At 40.6% G+C, this 19304-nt stretch overlaps 1 protein-coding gene and 1 long non-coding RNA gene across 2 annotated transcripts in view; one reads left to right on the forward strand and one right to left on the reverse strand.

Moving 5' to 3' along the window:
- LOC125961636 (uncharacterized) overlaps positions 1-19304 on the forward strand; it is a 344208-nt gene that overhangs the window by 204021 nt on the left and 120883 nt on the right. The window lies entirely within an intron of this gene.
- LOC117199659 (uncharacterized) lies at positions 214-13859 on the reverse strand. The gene is made up of 3 exons (XR_004480956.2): positions 13757-13859; positions 1555-1748; positions 214-965 (listed from the first exon to the last, which is right to left on the reverse strand). It is a non-coding gene; the product is annotated as an uncharacterized LOC117199659 (long non-coding RNA).

Consider the following 19304-nt stretch of genomic DNA (forward strand, 5'->3'; position numbering starts at 1 on the left):
AATTTTCAAAAGGTCTGCAGTAAATCACAGGTCTACATCATTTCTTCCTTTGAACTACTTAATTGGGTAGAATTTATTTTGCATAGAATTATTTAAGATCACTTTTTAATTATAATTTTTGTCTTATGGGACTTTTACAACCTTATTTTCTGCTGATACAAATGGCTTTTGATCCTTAAAAGGGCAGGGATATATTTCCCTTAAAATATTTTTAAATCACTAAAGAGAATCGATTTTTAGTAATAGTGAGAGAAAAACATTTTCCTCCTAGAACTTAAGAAAAGCGGGGCCTGATAACCAGATGCTGGAAACCTAGTGATTTTTTTTTTTTATTCTAGTATCCAGATATTTGCCATAAAAATAAAGTACCCTGGAAGAAATGCTGAAAATAAAAACAAAAGTGACAACTAAATGTAATATGTTGTCAACAGTATTGTACAAGTGTCCACACATGTCATCTCTGTCCATTTTATTCCTGAGATGAGTCTGAAGTCAACCAATGTGGGATTTAAAATGTAGCTTAAGGGCTTCCCTGGTGGCACAATGGTTGAGAGTCCACCTGCCGATGCAGGGGACACGGGTTCGTGCCCCGGTCCAGGAAGCTCCCACATGCCGTGGAGCGGCTGGGCCTGTGAGCCATGGCCGCTGAGCCTGCGCGTCCGGAGCCTGTGCTCTGCAACTGGAGAGGCCACAACAGTGAGAGGCCCGCGTACCACAAACAAATAAACAAACAAACAAACAAAATGTAGCTTAAGATATGGGTGTGGTCACTATAATTAGGGGAAAGGAACATTAAGTAACCCTGGAATCATGGTTGAGGAGTTAGTAGCATAGGGTAGAGAAAGTTCCAGTTAGCAAGGACTATTGTCCTTCAACCTTCATTAATAAATAGGAAGTGGCAATTTCACAGCAAATTCCATAGCTCTTCAGGTTCTGACCAAAAGTCAGTTCAGTATGGGAGATTCCTGTAGAAAAGAGTAAAATAAGGAACAAAATGTAGGGTCTTCGTTAATCTAAGAGAAATGTGAGGGTTTTGTTATTATAAGCAAAATTTTGCAAGAAGACAAAACTGTATTCAACTTTTTGGAGCAAGATTTGGGGAGCTACAGGAAATTGGAGTTTGGAACTTTCTGTTTCATTATAAGCAACCCACTTGCTTTTATCTCACTTCTCAAAAAAAAATCAAATGAATGGTGTTTTAGGCCCAAAAGAGGAAAATTTTAGTTGGAATCCATGGTACTGAGTACAAATTATGCTCAGAGGAAAGTAAGTAGGAAGCTTTTGGGGGAGACAGTCTATTTACAGAAAAGCTGGATAATGGAGTATGTTTGTAAATGCATTCGGGTCCAACACTGATGCCATCCTCATAGCTGGTCTCAAATATTTACTCTCAGTTCCTTTAATATCTTGGTTCTTACCTGCTATGGTTGCAGAAAGTATAAATGTACCTTTAATACAGATTAACAGTACCTTCCACAGCCCCACAACCAGACAGGGAAGAGGAAAGATAGGCAGCAGGCACAAGAGCCACTGACAGGGGTCTCACGCACATACCAATATCTCACCAGCCTGTACTCAACTCATTCTCAGTTCTGCATTTGAAGATGGGAGTGCATGTGCCTGAATATCAACATGAACCCCTGGGAAAGATCTGTCTGGTGTAACCTAAGGAGCATTATACCCAGGTTCCCTTCTCGGCTGTGCTGCAAGTTTAAGTCAGTACCGTCTCTGGGCTTCAATGTCATAATCTAAAATGAGAAGAAAAAACAAAAGCAGGGGAATTAGACTAGACTGGAATTCAATGAAATTGGCTGCTAGCCAAATCCAGTCCGTCACTTGTTTTTGTAAATAAAGTTTTATTGAAACACAGCCACACCCATTCATTTACATATTATCTATGGCTACTTTTGTCCTACAGTAGCAGAGCTGAGTAGTTGCAGCATGGTCTAATATTAGACCTAAAATATTTGCTTCTGGTCCTTCACAGAAAAAGTTTGCTGAGCTAGTGCCAGAGAAATCTATGGTCTAAACTGATCCTCTAAAAGATTGGGCATCAAAGTTTCCACTTGTGATTACACATTGTGAAATGCATTCTTCCTAATCTAGAACACAGCACGAATCAGTAGGCAAAGCGATCTATGTCAGTTCTCAAATTCAAAATTCATTCACCTGAAGCTGTAGCAGTTTTTCATGCTTATTATCATGGCTGGGTTTGGTATAAAGGGTGTCGGGGAAGGAAAATTCCCTGAGCGTTTTAAGTCTATTTTACTTTCATTATGAGACTACTGAGGCTTTTCTTGAGCAAGAGAAAGAGTGTGAAATAGAATAAGGCATCCAAATCAATAGATTAAGTTTATTGAAAGGATGAGTAACTGGAGTAATGTTACAGAATATAAAGCAGATTATTTAGATAGCACGCAAGTCTCCAGTTTGATCAGGTCAATTTGCAGGCCATCAGAAAAGTACACAGAGAAATAGTGGGTTTGATCCAAGAGCCTTCTGCATTAGAATGTAATAATTTGCTCTCTTTAGCTATTTAATCTCTTCTTCATGTTCAGAGGAAGAAAGAAAGCAGTCATGAGAGAGGAAGGTAATGAGATCATACTGTAATTGCTTACACAGATAACAATAACAGAAGCCTTTTCACACCTGCTAATATTGTATTTACTGCTCTTTCCCTGTACAGACATAATGATGGATGGAGGGGTTGATCAGGAAAATCCTAGAATGGGTCTAGGAAAACGGTGCCAAATACATCTGGGTATCAGAACCTCCAGTGAAGCTGGGACCCCAGACCTACTGAATCCTGGTCTGTGGGTTTAGGCAGGAGCCCAGTCAATTAGATCTTTAACTGGATGCTTATGGGATTTGCCGTGCAGCCAGGCTTGGGAACTATCTATGCAGTCCGAGCCCTTCATTTTCTAGTGGTGAGACTGAAGTGACTTTCTGAAGGTCAGAGCCCCCTCCACTCCGCCCCTTCCCCCAGCTCATCTCTCTCACAACAAAACACCAAGACCCCTCAATGGCCCAGCAGGGATCATTTGTGATGTGACCTACTCTGGCCAGACATGTGGGCCGCTATGCTCTTTTTGAAACATGTGGAGCACACTTCTGCCTCGGGGACCTGGCACCCTTTGTCTCCACTTCCTGGAATGCTCCTTCCCAGTACCCACATCAATGGCTTCCTCACTTCATCCAAGGCTCCGTTCAGAAGTCACCTTAACAGAGAAGCCTGCTTTGACTCTTTTTTTTTTTTAACATCTTTATTGGAGTATAATTACTTTACAATGGTGTGTTAATTTCTGCTGTATAACAAAGTGAATCAGCTATACATATACATATATCCCCATATCTCTTCCCTCTTGCATCTCCCTCCCTCCCACCCCTCTAGGTGGTCACAAAGCACCGAGCTGATCTCCCTGTGCTACGCAGCTGCTTCCCACTAGCTATCGGTTTTACATTTGGTAGTGTATATATGTCCATGCCACTCTCTCACTTCGTCCCAGCTTACCCTTCCACCTCCCCGTGTCCTTAAGTCCATTCGTTAGTAGGTCTGTGTCTTTATTCCCATCCTGCCCCTAGGTTCTTCATGACCGTTCTTTTTTTTTAGATTCCATATATATGTGTTAGCATACGGTATTTCTCTTTCTCTTTCTGACTTACTTCACTCTGTATGACAGACACTAGGTCCATCCACCTCACTACAAATAACTCAATTTCGTTCCTTTTTATGGCTGAGTAATATTCCATTGTATATATGTGCCACATCTTCTTTATCCATTCATCTGTCGATGGACACTTAGGTTACTTCCATGTCCTGGCAATTGTAAATAGAGTTGCAATGAACATTGTGGTACGTGACTCTTTTTGAATTATGGTTTTCTCAGTAGTAGTGGGATTGCTGGGTCGTATGGTAGTTCTATTTTTAGTTTCTTAAGGAACCTCCATACTGTTCTCCATAGTAGCAGTATCAATTTACATTCTCACCAACAGTGCGAGAGGGTTCCCTTTTCTCCACACCCTCTCCAGCATTTATTGTTTTATCTTCCTCTTGACACTTACTGTTACCTGACATTTACACATGTATATGTTTATTCATTGTTTGTTTCCTACTCAATTCGATTGCAAGCTCGTGCCAGAACAGAAGAGTTTTCTTTGTTCACTGCTATATCCCCAGCATCTCTATTTGGCACATCATAGACTCTCAATAAATATATGTAAATGAATGAATGAATGCTTTTTCTGAATACTTTTCCCTGGACTGCCAGTCCAGTGTAATGATGAAAAGTGGAATAATATAAAGAGCCTTGAAATCAAACAGATCTTGTTTGAATTCTTCATGCATGACTTTGAATGAGGTTCTGATTCTTGCTGAGCTTCGGTTGTGTAAAGTTGGGCACTGACACTGGAGGATGGCTGTGAAAATTATATAAATGAAGCAGGTCTAATGACAGCCCCCTAGAGAAATGAGGCTAAGGTTTAGGTTATCCGCACTGGGAATTCTAAGGGGCTAAGAGGTTGACCGGATTCCCCAATTGAGCTGCAGAAGAGTCAGAAGGATGCTTTAGTTTCTTAATGCTGCAGGAGTGGGAGGTTGTGTAACTCTTGGTTGGTGCCCTTTTGAACCACATTTCATCAAGATATTGTGAAACAGGGAGCAAAAGGGAGGCTTCTCTGGCCAACACGTATTAGTCTTGTGCTAAGTAGGATGTGCCGAGAGGAGAGAGCGATGCCTGGCAGCCTTGTAGAGTCCGCTCCCGTGACTTTGCTCTCATGGGGCTGGCTGGGTATAAGCAAGTCAGCCCTGTGGAACCACTGGGCCAAGTCACCAAGCCATGCTGGACAATAGCAAAGCCTTTTGTCCAGCGTCTCCCAAGGTGAGATGTAAGGTTTGTAGTTTCCAGAAGAGAGAAAGGCAGAAAGAAGAGTATTAACAATCATGTTGAAAACGTATGTTCTAGGTAATTAGCTATTCACTTTCACAATCCAGCCACAACTTTTTTTAATCTTGTTAAACTATAAGTAGGATTATTAGCCTCATTTTCCATATGAGGAAACAAGGCTTGGCAAGGTATAGTTTTTTACAGTGTTATGTAGTTGTTCAGCACATGAGCACACAACACCTTGCCCTAAGACTTGATTCTCCTCTTTAGTAATTCTGTAACCTTAGGAGACATGTCTGACCTGGTATATTTGTGTTCTATTTTGTAAGACATAATAAGAATAATAATACCTACTCACGGAACTGTTAATTGAGATAAAATAAGCTGTTGAGGGCAAAGCACTCATCCCATTGCCTTGCCCATAGTATGTGCTAAATAAATGCTTGCCAGTATTGTTAATATTAGCCTAAGTTACCCCAACCAGAGGCAGAGCTAAGATTCTGCCTCCTGTTGATCTGACTCTCAGCTCTTTCTTTTCTATAACAATTGCCCAAGGAATTCATGTTCTAAAATAGCTTGAATTTTTCTATAGTCCATTCCAAACATAAGATTCATTAATTCCAGTGGGAGAGTTGGACATCCTATACTGAGAGTTCTCAAGGAAAGGAAGTCGGGAATCTTCCCTGGAATCACATCCTCTTATGGCACCTCCCTTCTCTTCAGGATGCAGTGGACCTCTGGCCTCCATGGACTTTATCCTCCCATACAATTGGTTCCCCTCACAATTAGTTCCTGGCACTGTCATCAAAGTGAGCTCTCTCAAAGCATGAGGAACAGGATGGAAAACAAATCTTGTATTGTAAACTTGAAGTGTGATCAGGGCAGGCACAGCAAAGGAGGAAGGTTATATTGTGGAAACGGGAGTCAACAATAAAAGACAGCGCTGCCAGCCTCTCGCAGGTGATTTGTGGGAATGTGCATATGTCCTCTTATGCCCAAAACATTCCCATGACAGAGCAACACTTAAGGATCAGCGCCTCTAAAGATTTTGCCTAAACTTAGAATCATTTTTCTCTCCTGTTCCAAGTCATAGCAGGGAAGCGGACTATCTCCTTATATTCAGAAAGTATCAGGTTTATCCCATAAAATCCTTAGGGCAGCTGTGGTTTGCCCTCATCTCCGGACAGTGTGGGTGAAGAGAAAGAGCCAAAAGACACAGTGTCTCTCTTCCAATGAAAACTCAACTTCAAAGAGTAAAGTGACCACTGTTAAGGAGGTGAAGCCACAGACTCCGCAAACCTTTGAAGCTGGAGAAGATGTAAATTAAGTGCAGACCAGCAGGGTACAAAAATAAAATCCTTGAAGGAAAAGCAAACTCCTCTGCAATGGGTGTGAAAGTAAAGAAAGCCGGCCAAGGAAGGGAGGAGATAAACAGCATTGCATGATGTAATCACACTGTGAAAAGGCCAGTTAGATGAGAAATATAAGGAAAATACATGCAAGTTGGAAATTGTCTGTTTTTTCTGAGAATTTGTAAGAATCAAAGTGGAAGCAAAGTCAATTTTCTCAATAGTCGATTCATTATAAACCCTCCTGGGGGATAGGAAACATAATTTTATTTGCTGTTTCTGCAATAGTGTTATTCTGGTATATGACAGAGCCATGGGACTCTAATCTTGTGTAGGGCTACATGCCAAGTGTCATTCATGAGTTTTATAGCTTTTTTTAATGTCTTCTACTAGTTAGTAATTCATTTGTGTATTCACTTACGTATTCATTCAGTAAACTGATTTTGTGCCTGCAGTGTAGCAGACGCTGTACTAGATGCTGAGCAAAACATAAACATGACATGTTTATATACTTAAAGGCTCACAGCCCCATATAAAGACACACTTAAGTCGTCAATTAAAGGTCAGTGTAGTTAGTTTCTGACAGAAAGTAGCAAATGCTTTAAGAATGACAGGGTGCAGTGGATCGAAGAGTATCCAACTCAAATTCATGGCCACCTGGGACCCCGGTATGTGACCTTATTTGAAAAGAGGGTCTTTTCTGATGTAATTAGTTGAGTTTCAATGAGGTCATACTGAGTTAGGGTGGACACTAAGCTCAATGGCCACTTTTTTTTATAAGGAGAGGAGCGCACACGCAGAGAAGACACACGCAGAGAAGAAAGCCACGTGACTATGGAGTGGGAGATTGGAATGATGCAGCTACAAGCCAAGGCATGCTAGTAACCGCTAGAGCCACCGGAAACTAGAAAGAAGCAAGGAAGGAGTTTTCCCTAGAGCCTTCAGAGGGAGCATGGCTCTAAGGACACCTTAATTTCAGATGTCTAACCTCCAAACTTTGAGAGAATAAATCCATTGCTTTAAACCACCCAGTTTATAGTAATTTGTTATGCAGTTCTAAGAAACGAATATATAGGGGAAGGGCATTAAAGCCATAGTGGTGAGAATTAAAGGCAATAGGCTGTTTTTTGCTGACATTACGTAGGTTTTTTAAAATAATTTTTATTGGAGTATAGTTGATTTACAATGTTGTGTTCGTTTCAGGTGTTCAGATTCACAACAAAGTGAACCAGTTATACATATATCCATGCTTTTTTAGATTATTTTTCCATATAGGTCATTACAGAGTATGGAGTAGAGTTTCTTGTGCTATACAGTAGGTCCTTATTTGTTATCTATTTTATATATAGTAGTGTGTATATCTCAATCCCAGTCTCCCAATTTATCTCCCCCCATTCCCCTCTGGTAACCATAAGTTTGTTTTCTACATCTGTGACTCTATTTCTGTTTTGTAAATAAGTTCATTTGTTCCTTTTTTTTTGTTTTAGATTCCACATATAAGTGATATCATATGATATTTGTCTTTCTCTGTCTGACTTACTTCACTCAGTATGACAATCTCTAGGTCCATCCATGTTGCTTCAAATGGCGTTATTTCGTTCTTTTTTATAACATCATGTAGTTTTTAACATGGCTTTTGCTTTGTGGAACTACCTCCTTTGTTCTCAACCAAGCAGCCTTGCTGCACTCATCAAAGAGTGGGCCCGTAGCCAAACTGGAGTTTGGATCGTTATGCTGGTGGCAGCTCCTAGAAGAAACTGTCAGTTTTTGCTTCCTTGATTCCAGGAGCCGTCCTGGTTCTTACGCTTCCTGAAAGTCAGTTCTTTGGATTTCCCCTCTTCATTTGCTTTAGTTAACCAAAAGTGGTAATGGTTGCTTGCAACCAAGAACTCCAACTGATACAGGGCCCGAGATGAATCTTCTGGTTATTCTTTACAGAGAACATGATAATCTTCTCTGTTTAATTTCATCTTTTATTATTATTATTTCTTTGTTCTGCTGCTAAAAAGATTATGCTGTATTTTGGCTACCTCTAGCCATGATGGAAGAAGAGTCTATGGTATGTGTTTTGTAAACATGCTCTACTCCCGGCTAAAATAGAACCTCCATTCATGCCAGTCTTTCCCTTAGGAATCTCCTCTCCTTTCACCAACTTCACATATCACAAGTATCCATTTTTTAAGACCCAAGATATTACTGGAAGAATAAATAGAAGAAATAACACAGTCATTGGTGTTTAACTAAACTGGGCTTTAGCTGAGGCACCATCAGTGTATGTGGCCTACATTTGGACCAATCACTGAAACTGCCTAAGTCACGGGTTTCCCATATTCACGGGTTTCATCATATTTACGCCTGGATCATTGTTGGAACCAAGGAGGCATCATAAGTAAAGCACTCAGCCAGTGCCTGGCATGTAGAGATGCTAAATATTTTTGGTTTTCTCCCTTACTTCTTTCTTCCAATCCTGGCTCTTCAAAAGTCATGCTACCTTCTCAGAGACTTTCCTTTTTCTCTTCCCCTGGACCTGTAGTTACAGACAGTTGAGAATGATAAATGGATGCATGACAATAGGTATCTCTTCAGCCCTCCTCCTCTCTCTTTAGCTTTCTGAGTCCTCCTGACTGGATGACACGCCACTAAGCCACTAAGGAACCCCAACCTCACACATACAAGAAAAGGGGTCATTTTTACATAATCTGTTGTTTATCAATTCAATCCATTCTCAAAGTATGTTTTGCCTTTTGAGTTTAAATGTTCCTGATTCTTCCTCCAAGGTATATATATATGTGTTTAATGGGAAAAAGTAAAAATACCTTGAACGATTATGTGTGTATCCATTTCTTTCCAAACGTGCACAAGCGCTTTACTTGGACCTTCAAGAAATTCTGAGACACATTTTCATTTGGGTGACTTCAGGATTCATTTTGATAGCAGCTCAAACATTCTTCCAACAGAATGGACAGCCGTCCAGACAAGCGTAATCTTGTAAACCGATTGATTCTGTTACCCCTCCAAAGGGACACACTATTGATTGTACAGCTCTGCTAATTGCATATGAGAAAAACTGACTTCTCATGGACACAGCTTGATGCTCCATTAGACACCTTCATTTCCGCACCAGTGTAACAGAGTTATCAACAATTCCCGGGGTCAGGCTATTAAAACAGTTTCTTGGGTAGTTTTTTTGAGTATTTCTTCTCGGATAAGGAATTTACCTCATCGCTATCATTTGTAAATTTCTAGAAATAAGTCATCAGTAACATCAGTGTACTGGTTCACTGACTGCGTTAGAAGCTTCTTCTTGTTCTTCTTTCATCAAGGCTCCCATCACACCCTCTATTACCTCTTGGGTAGCAATTGTCACATTGTACCATGACAAGGATGACCATATAAAATTTTATCATTCAAACCGGGACAGTTTTGAAAGTGAAAGGGAATATGGTTAATAATTAAGACAGGGCAATGGGAATAAACTGATACTGTCCTGAGAAAAAATAGGTCACTAATTTTAACCATCAGTTCCCTTGTCTGTATCCTCCTCTAGACATTAAGCTCCCCAACATATTTAGCTTATTCTCTGCTGTAGCTCCAGCATCTCACATAGTACCTGACACAGGAAAGGCATTCTACTTCAGTCATGGTCCTGTATCATGGCAAGCGCATAAAGTCATCTCCCCCAATCTACAATCCTTTAGGAGTAATAACTATTTTATAGTATATGTTAGTATTACATAGTGCAGCAACCACTCTTTCTGCCTGGTTAACTACTTGTCCTTCAAGATATCTGAACGCAAGTGCATTCGGGGGCAGTCATGTTCTTATAGCATCCTGTCTTTAGATCTTTGTGTTGACCACACTCTATTGTAATTGCTGGTTTATAGTTGGTGTTGACCCTTGATCCTCTGGGCTCTCTTTTGTGTCTACAGCAGCATTTAGCACAGAGCCTGTCACAGAGTAAGAGAACAATACATGCTAGTTGAAAGAATCGATGGATGGATTCATGAGTGAACAGATGAAATATTCAGATTGAAAATGAGAAAATCCCGCCTGCTAACTTGCCATTTGGTTTGCTTAATATTAATTATTTAGATTCTTGGTAATATACAGAGAGTTGGCATCATGGACCTACAGACTAATACAAACTCAGAGGCAATTCCACACATTAGTTAGGAAGAATAGTATTCTAGTATATAATAAAAGACTAGATCTGACACTAGAGTGACCAATGACGTGATGTACTTAAAGGTGATGTAGAGCTAATGTTCATGTAAAACTCATCCTGTGATATGTGTTACTGGTTAACATTTTTATTCAATCTCATGGGAGAACAAAGAGAGTGATTAAGAACCTAGAAAATAGAATTCATGAGAAAAGGTTAGAGGAACTGGAATTATTTAGCCCAGAGAAAAAAATATATATAGCCATTCAGTGAAATCTCATTATCCAATATCAATTTACTCAAACGAGGGCATAATTTAAACTGACAGCTATGTTTCCAGCGAACAAATGACCTACTGTTCTTTAAAAAAGAAAAACTGATAACCAGAAACCATTTAACTCAAATATCACTTTTTTTCTTTTTGACCTCTTCTATTTTAGATTATCAAGGATTTATTTTATATGAAAACTTCTGGGCCGCATTCCGCATGGTAGTGAAGGTAGCAATTTATCAAATATAATCAAAGGAGATCATCCCCCACCCATTTCTAGCCCTTAATTTTTCTGTTCTCTAAAATGAGGGTGTTGGTTCGTTTATCAATAAACATTTATTGAGGACCTATTGCATGCCAGGTTCTGTGCTAAGCACTAAGAATAGAGAAGTTATAACAGATAATTTTCATTATTATGAGCTATTTTCATTTAAGCCCTTCACGTACTAAGCTTAAAAGTGCCTGAGGACTTCCCTGGTGGTCCAGTGGTTAAGACTCCACACTTACACTGCAGAGGGCACAGGTTCGATCCCTGGTTGGGGAACTGAGATTCCACATGCTGCACGGCCAAATAAATAAATAAATAAACAGCCTGGGAATCCATTAGAAAGTTGTACTCCTAGGTTAAGACATCTCCAAAGTGCAATATTTCCGTTTTAGGAGAAGGGAGACAACAAATTAAGATATTATCTGATTTCTTTTCATCCAGTTACTTTTCAGATGGGCACCTGTCCAAAAGAAAATAAGATACAGAACAAAGGAGTACTGAAAAACAAAAAAGGATCGATATTTTAAGAACTGAAAACCAAAAGAATGTTAGAGTTAGGAAGTACCTAAGAGTTAGCTGAGAAATATGAAGTTGACAGAGGTCAAGTTGCATACTCATGGGAACACAGTAAGTTAGTAGCAAACTGAAAGCTGTAATTCTAATCCCCTCGTTATCTTGACTTCTGTCTAGGATTCTTTCCCTCATCTGTGTTAGTTAGTAACTGCATTCAGTTACTAATAGTAACTATTAGTGTATGGCTGCTAATATGCCATTATAGTGCAAAACCCAATATAATGTCATAAACACAGAAAGATTTATCCACTCACATAAAATCTAGGGGTAGGCAGTCAGTCCATAGCTGCTATCAGGGACCCAGACTCCTCCTATCACTCTATTCTACCCCTTTTGATGTGTAGCTAAAACCTTCAGTCACAAGAAGGCTGCTGGAGCTCCAGCTCTCACGCAGTCTTCAATTAGGTACATTTCTGTCTGGTATCTATTTGGGTTTTATTACTAAGTGGAAGAAAACGAATATTAAGTAGGAACTTTGTAGTTTATACCACATCATTGTTCAGAGACAATTTTCCATGGGTTTTTTTGTATTTCTGCACATCTTACAAGTAGAAGCTCTGCTTCCCTTTGTTCTGGACTGTTTTTTCCTGAATGTTTGTATAGCAGACAGCTGTGGAAGCTAGAAGTAGAAGGCAGAAGGCAGGTTTATTTGCTGTCCAATATAATAGAGTTAAATATTGGGGCAAAGGTTAGGCAATGCTTGCTGCCTGTTATAAAAGATCCAAGTTCCCTAAGCTCAGAATTCTTCCCCTGTAATGCTTCTTGCTGTGTATGTAGACATCACATGGCCCTAATTGTGTCACCCACCCTATGGGAATTGAGGCTCAAGAACTTGGCTTAAGAAAATGATGTTACTCTGGTTACTGTTATTGCTATAAGCAATCAACTGTTCTCTTTCCCTGACCCAGGAGTCTCCTCCCTTCAGCCAGCTGCCATGAAACCGTGGCAGGCTAACTTGTTAGCTTGCAAGTAGAGTAAAATCTTAGACTGTTCTTGACACTTACCCATACCTTGCTTTGCACGATACGCTATCTAAGGGGTCTAACTCCTGGTCATCTAGAATAGAGTAGGTGACCAACACATACCTGAATAAATAAATAAATGACTAAGTGAAAACCCTCAAAGGATATTTGAATGCCTCAGGCCACTTGGTATGACGCCCTGGCTACACCCCGTACGAGCCTCACCACCTTGAGCAAAGTCACCCTGTCTAACCTCAGCTTCTTAAACCAGTAGCCTGCATTTACTGCTTTCACTTGCTCAAGCTTTGTTTACTCCCTAACCTACTACTGCCATTTGGCTTTGGGCCTCATCACTTCACAAAACTTCTCTTCCATGGTCTCTGGTGACCTAGTAACTGCCACAGCCAGCTGACCCTTTTTCACTCCGTGTCTTATTCCCTGTTGCTCTGTTGACATTTAACTCTTTAAAATTCTTTTGTCCCTTGCCTCCGTGAACTCTTTCTGTCTGGTTTCCCTTAATCATCCAGTAAACAATTTCTCTCTCTTTTTCCTTTCTTCACCCTTAAATGTTGGCATGCCAGGAGTTTCCATCCTCTACCTAGCTCTCTTCTCACTCTATAGAATAAAGTCTACCCTTTTTTTTTCTTACAAAAAACACATCTATTCACCATTTGTGTGCTAATAACTTTCAAATCTCTGTCTCTAGCCCAAACTGCTTTCCTAAACTCCAAACCTATATTTTAAATCCCTCATTCACTATCTCTACCTGGATGTACAAATGGAATTTCAAATGAAAACACATTCAAAGACAAACTTATTTATTTTCATCCCTTCTGGAAGCCTGTTGGACCTGGAATTCTTTCTTGCTGCATGGTATCACCATCCATATATTTTCATGTCAGAAACCTAACAACCCTGGTCAGCATTCCCTTTGGGTTCTCATAAATCTCTCATAAATAGCTCTCAGAACCCTTGTCTTCCTTTTCCACTGCATCTACATTCATTTAGTCCCTCATTATCTCTCAGTTTTATCCTACCCTCAAACTGTGTCTCTAAAATATGTTGGATCAGTTTCCAAGAAGCCACCAGAATGAACAAAAGTCTCATAATACTGCTGCCCTGATAAAAATGCTTTGTTGGCTTTTCTTGGTCAGAACAGGAGAAAGTCTAAACTCTTTAGCATGATATCCAAGCCCTCTCTAAATCTGTCTCTGGCCTGCCTCTTCAGCTTTGCATCCTATTTCTCTCCATCTTACAGACTCTGCCCCAGTCATAATGGACTACTCACTGTTTCCAGCTTGTCCCCTGGTAAATCAGACCTTGTACCTCCAGACTGCCTGATTCTTCACCGGTTACTCAACATGACCTCCACATCCAGCCCAGGGAATCTTTTATCTTCTGAAAACCAGCTCAACTTGCTCTAGCCCTGGGGAGTATACCTAGAACTATCAAACCCCCACTCTTAGTAATGGTTTAGTACTCCCTGCTTTGTGCTTCTCTCTACCTTGAAGAAGCTTTTTTTTATAGCATTTATCATATCACACTCTACTTACTTGTTTACATTCCTGAATTTACAGTAAAACATATTTTATTTATCTTTATATGTACAACATGGAGCACAGATCCAGGTTCACAGAAGAGGTTCAATAAAAGTACTTTAAATAGTAAGAAAGTTGCAGAGTTGGGATAGTACTAGCGAAAAGGCAGTTACTGAAGTCAAATGAAAGGAAGAAAGGGCACAATTTACCTTCTTCATAGTTTGCCCCAAATAAACCCTAGGATGTTCTTGGGCAATTTTCACCCTCCTGGGCCCCAGAATAAGAAATCAAGTCCACCAGGAAGTAACGAATTGGGAATTGCACATGCAAGTACAGCATCCACCTCCCAGTCAGTCCAGAGATAAGTCAATGGGGAAAAGGGCAGCTAGAAAGCAATGGACTGTCTTGAACAACACACATGAAGAACATATTGTGAACATTGGGAAACTTCCTAGTTCAGAAACACAGTCTGGCTTAGACGAGGCTGTATGTGAAGAGTAGGAGAAAGGGCATTACCAGGATAAAGAGTCAGAAGGCTCGAGGGAAGTGTCACTCCAAAACTTGTCACTCCTGCGTCCTTAGGCAGCTTCCTTCACCTAAGTCTCAGTTTCCCCATATGTAAAATGGGAATAAAAAGTATACCTACTGCATGGATTTGTTAAGAAAATCAAAAAAGAAAATGTGCACCGAGTGCTTTCAAAGTGTCCAGAACAGGGGCACGTGCTAAATAAATGTTAACCATTGTTTATAGTAAAAGCAGTGATATACTCTAGCTCTGCTGGTGATTTCCCGGCCCTCTCTCATTAGGAAATCAATGGGACCCTTAGTCAGGTTTAACTAAGGGAAATGTTTCTGTCTTTACTCCATTTCAATCTTCCTATTCTTTCTTCATGCACATCCTGTAAAGCCCACTGATGTCTTTTATGCCACCCAACATTTTCATCTCATATTGTCTACACTCATATGGTTGCTTTCTTTCTTAGCAGTTTTGTACTAACTGCAATAAACTCTCAGTCTTTCTGTGATCATTTTCTTAGAGTTTGAACTTTAGGCACAGTCTTCATCTATTGTATTACAAATACTCACCTCCCTGCTTGATATTTCCACTTGTGTGTTCCACAGACAGCTTCAATTTCACAAGTTTAAATTTGAACTCAATTTCTTCTTCCCAATGCAGATTCCCCTCCTATGTCTTATAATAGCAGATAAAAACGTCTTACCATTGACAGCACAGACTCCAAAGCCAGACTGTTTGAGTTTAACTCCTGGCTCCAATGGTAACTTGCTGTGTGACCTGGGGTAAACTATTAATCCCTCTGTGCCACATTTTTCTCATCTGATATTTATAGTACTTAACTTTAACTCGTAGGGTTTTATAAGGATTACATAAGTGACCATGCATAAAATGATTATAACAGTCCCTGGTACATGGCAATTATTATATATACCAGTAGCAACTCACCAAGCAAGCTAACCTGGAAACCATCCTTGTACTCCCACACACAAACAATCACTTGCTAAGTAATAAATTTCTCAGCTATATCCACATCAATTACCTTTCATTACCTTTGTTTATACCCCATCATCTTTCATCTGAACTAGTACAACAGGCTCTTAAATGGTCCACTCATTTGTTAATCTACCAGGCAACGAATATATGTTCACTCCTTTGGAGCTGACATTGTGCTAGAGAGTGGGAAGCAATAATGGATTGCCACTGTCTTCACGTCAAAGTTAAAACTTGCAGCATGCCATGATCTGGCCCTGTTCACCACTCCATCCTGTTTACTCCCCAATCCCTGTTTTAACCTCAAGTGCAAGCTTTTAACTCTGCTTTTTACAGAAGGTGCCATGTGCCTTCTTTCCTCTGGGCCCTTGCACCTGCCGTTTCCTCTGACCCCTCCACCTCCATGCTACCCACACCCTTTCCCATAGCTAATTCCTATGGGCCGTTTAGTTTTTAGCAGGAAGTTTTTCCTGATCCCCAGATCTATATTCCCATAGCACATAGAACTATCATGAGACAAAATTAAGTGACATTGTAATTTCTGGTTTATGTATCTGCTCCAAACACTATAGGGTGTATTTGTTGAAGAAACTCTACCTGATGTAACAAATAAACTCCAAAACTTCAGTGGCTTGTATTTTCACACGCAGTCCAAGTGTATTTTTTGCCCATGTTAGCAGTTGGATGCAGGTGTTAATCGCCAGCAGTTAGTTTTCCACAGGTGATCCAGGTCATCGTGGTACCCAAGTCCTCTAGGAGACTGTTCATCCAGGACAGGAGCAGAAAGAAAGTGTAGAAGGCACATCTCCTCCTTAGGCTGCTTGCCCTGGAGGTGCAGTACATCCCCTCTGTTCATTCTGTTGGCAAGAACTCACTTTAAGGCCTCATGTGACTTTGAAGGAGGCTGAGAAAAGTAATCTCTGTCCGACAGCCTCTTTCCAGTAACACCTCTCGTCTCTGGAAGGGGAAGCATATATCTCTGATGGACAGCTGGTCATCTCTACTACAGTTGATAAATTCCATGAAGCCAGGGACTGTGCCTCGCTTATTGTTTGTTTTCTCTGTCTAACATAGTGCGTAGCACAGAGGAGATTCTCAGTAAATATGTGAAATAAAATGGTGCTTTACCCCTCTGGCTCTGCTTGCCCTATTCCTAATCACACAGATACAGGGAGATTGTCTAGGTCTCAGATTTTATAATGAAACTTTTTAAACCTAGACACATCACCTCTCAAGTCCTGGGGCATCTCAGTTTCCCTCTGTCTCTCTGCTCTAAGCACTTGTGGATCACCTCAAGTTATAGCTAAAGAGGGCGCCTCATGTGCCCTTGCAGCTGGTGGTAGGAGGGTGCTTGCCCACTGGGCAAAATATTGGATTTGCTATTTCCTGAGATTCACCATCAAAGATCTTTTCCACAGACTGCAGGTTTCTGAGGTGGAGGGAAGGAATAACTAACTGATTAATTCTTTCACTGCCAATTCAAGGAGGACTTCATTTTAACTTGGAGGTACCTCAGAGGGACCCCAAAAATCCTCTGGTCTGTGGATGGCAAATCATATCATATATGATACCAACCCCTTAGTATCTATGGCAAGCATCACTAATCATACATACTTTTCCACCAAGCCTGTCTGTGGCTTCAAAATGATTTTTGACACAGAGACTCAGACTTTTGATTCACAACTTATTGGAGTTGGCATTGAGGTGACTCGTGAAGTAAAGAGAGATGTAGGAACTTTATAAAAATCACACAGAAGTTGGCAGCAGAGCTAAAACCAAAATTGAGGGAATCAGTTAGTGGTTCCAAAGCAAAAGGAACCCCTCTGGAAGGCTTGATGTAGGTTGGGCAAGTGATGTGGTCCTGTGCCCTAAAGACAAGTGGTGCGTCTCTCAGTTCGGCCGAGGGCATGCTCTGGCATTTAGGAAGGGCTTGGATTTGGGGGTTACAACATACTCATTCCTCAGTGGCACCAAATTGCCGTAAAATGCAGTTACGATCCTGGGCCCTAGAAACAGGCAGGTAGATATTCAGTCTCTTCAGACACTGAGTGGCTGGGCGGACTTGGGCAGGTTGTTGTGCTGCTTAATAAAGTCTCAGTTGCTTCCTTTGCAGAACAGAGAATAGTGTTTTTGAGGTGAGATTAGATGACCCCTGTGAAGCTTTGAACACAGTATACAGTATGTATCGTAGGTATTGCCCAACTTGGGGTCCCACACGTTGTCAGGAAAAAAAGTGTTTTAGCAGCTTAAGAGTAAGATGAAAAGAGTACCTCCACATTCTCCAGCAACCCAGTTCTAATTCTGGCTTTTCTGCTCTCAAATGTTTTGATTTGGGGTGAATCACTTTGCTCTCTGGTTCTCAGTTTTCTGAGTGGGGAGATTGGAAAAAGATCTTAAAGTCTCCTCTCGTCTCTAAACTCTTACGATTCTATGTTCTCTCAGTATATGAGTCCTCAGAATTTTGTTTCCTGAGCTGTTTTCCTCAGTTGAGAAAAAATTAGGAGGCGGGCCACTAACCAGTTTTATTTTGGGTGTAATGGCCAGTCACCCTTGCACATGGCATTTGAGACGAATCTCCATGAGCAAAGTCTGTTCCAAGTATGACTTCAGCCTGCTAGCCCCACAAAGCCATTGGCTGCTGCCAGCAGGAATGGAGGGTAATTCCAGCCTTGAGGCAACTGTTTCATTATAATTCTTGGACATGGCGGGGGAGGGGCATGTCCCTAGGCATATCCTTGTGCCCACCCCAAAGAGGTTATCCTAGGTAAAGGCTCTCTAAGGAGAAATATTGGTAGAAATGTGTGGCAGAACTGTAGCTTCCAACTCCCAGGCAAAGAGCCACCACAAGCAAAGCGAAAAAGCAGGGAGGGTGGGAGGGAGGGAGACGCAGGAGGGAAGAGATACGGGGACATATGCGTATGTATAACTGATTCACTTTGTTATAAAGCAGGAACTAACACACCATTGTAAAGCAATTATACCCCAATAAAGATGTTTAAAAAAAAATAGAAAAAGCAGAAAAAAGCTTCTGGGTGTTTTTTGGAAGGTAAGTACCTTGGTCATTTCTTTTTGGACCATAAATCTCTTTATACCAAGCCTGGTTGCTGGGTGCCGGACATACAGAGATGGCAAACATGCAAAACTATGGTCCCCTTTTTTAAGGAGATCACAGTTTACTAGGGCAGGTATACCAGTAAGTATACCTGTATACTTACTTATACAGGTATAAGTACAGCTTATAAGTACAGCTTATTACTGTAATACATAATATCATGGGCATTTGCCTACAGATTAAAATTATGATTTTAGCAAGAGAAGTTGTCATCTACTTCAGATTATAGATGGAAATGATAAATTATCCAGAATCACTAAGCAGAGCTTCCCTTAGAAGAGCATAATTCAATTAGTCTCACCAATGATGACTTGCCCTTATAGGAGGATACAAGGGAAGAAGGCTTGACTGTATTCGAAGAAAAGAGAGCCAAGACCTGGGAGAGGAGCATCACCAGAAAGACACGAAGTGGATTGTTTCTGAGTTGATAATGTGGAAGTTTCTAGAAATGTCCTCACTTAGGTGCCCTGAGACTAGTCTGTGCTGCTAGCTGTATGTGAAAACCAAAAGATCTAATTGCTAGAGCTGTATTCCTTTCGGCTGTAGCCTAGTAGATGTTCTCCTACTAAACTGTAGCTCCTTGGAATTTTCTGGAGCTACTTTTTTTTTTTTTTTTTTAATTCCTGGACCTAACTGTAGAATAGATTGAAAGGCAAGGAAAGCTCCTTCCCTCTTCTTA

This window comes from Orcinus orca, chromosome 17, assembly GCF_937001465.1.
Source record: "Orcinus orca chromosome 17, mOrcOrc1.1, whole genome shotgun sequence".
NCBI classification, from domain to species: Eukaryota; Metazoa; Chordata; class Mammalia; order Artiodactyla; family Delphinidae; genus Orcinus; species Orcinus orca.